The sequence below is a fragment of the Gigantopelta aegis genome, chromosome 9 (assembly GCF_016097555.1).
Source record: "Gigantopelta aegis isolate Gae_Host chromosome 9, Gae_host_genome, whole genome shotgun sequence".
NCBI lineage: Eukaryota > Metazoa > Mollusca > Gastropoda > Neomphalida > Peltospiridae > Gigantopelta > Gigantopelta aegis.
In genome coordinates, this window is record NC_054707.1 from 63,734,309 (window position 1) to 63,734,750 (window position 442).

Genomic DNA, 442 nt, shown 5'->3' on the forward strand with positions numbered 1-442 from the left:
TTTTATAGTGAGTGTAGTCCCTAAAAAAGCTCTGGGAGAATATAGATTAATCCATCATCTGTCACATCCGATTGGTAGCTCTGTCAACGACCACATAGATGATTCTGTAGCTCCTGTAAAATACACTAGTTTTGATAAGGCTGCAGAAATGGTGCAAATACTAAGTAAGGGGTGTATGCTTGCAAAAGCTGACATTAAGAGTGCCTTCAGACTCTGTATTGTTTGGCCTGGTGATTTTGACCTACATGGGTTTAAATTCAGAGATAGGTACTATTTTGACAAGTGCCTATCTATGGGTTGTAAGATAAGTTGTTCAATCTTCGAAAAAAATTTTACATTCATTCAGTGGGCTGTAGAACAAAAATTACCAGAGGCACATCTATTGCATTACATTGATGATTTCCTTTGTGGTGGGGTGGATAAAATGCAATGTAAACGAACT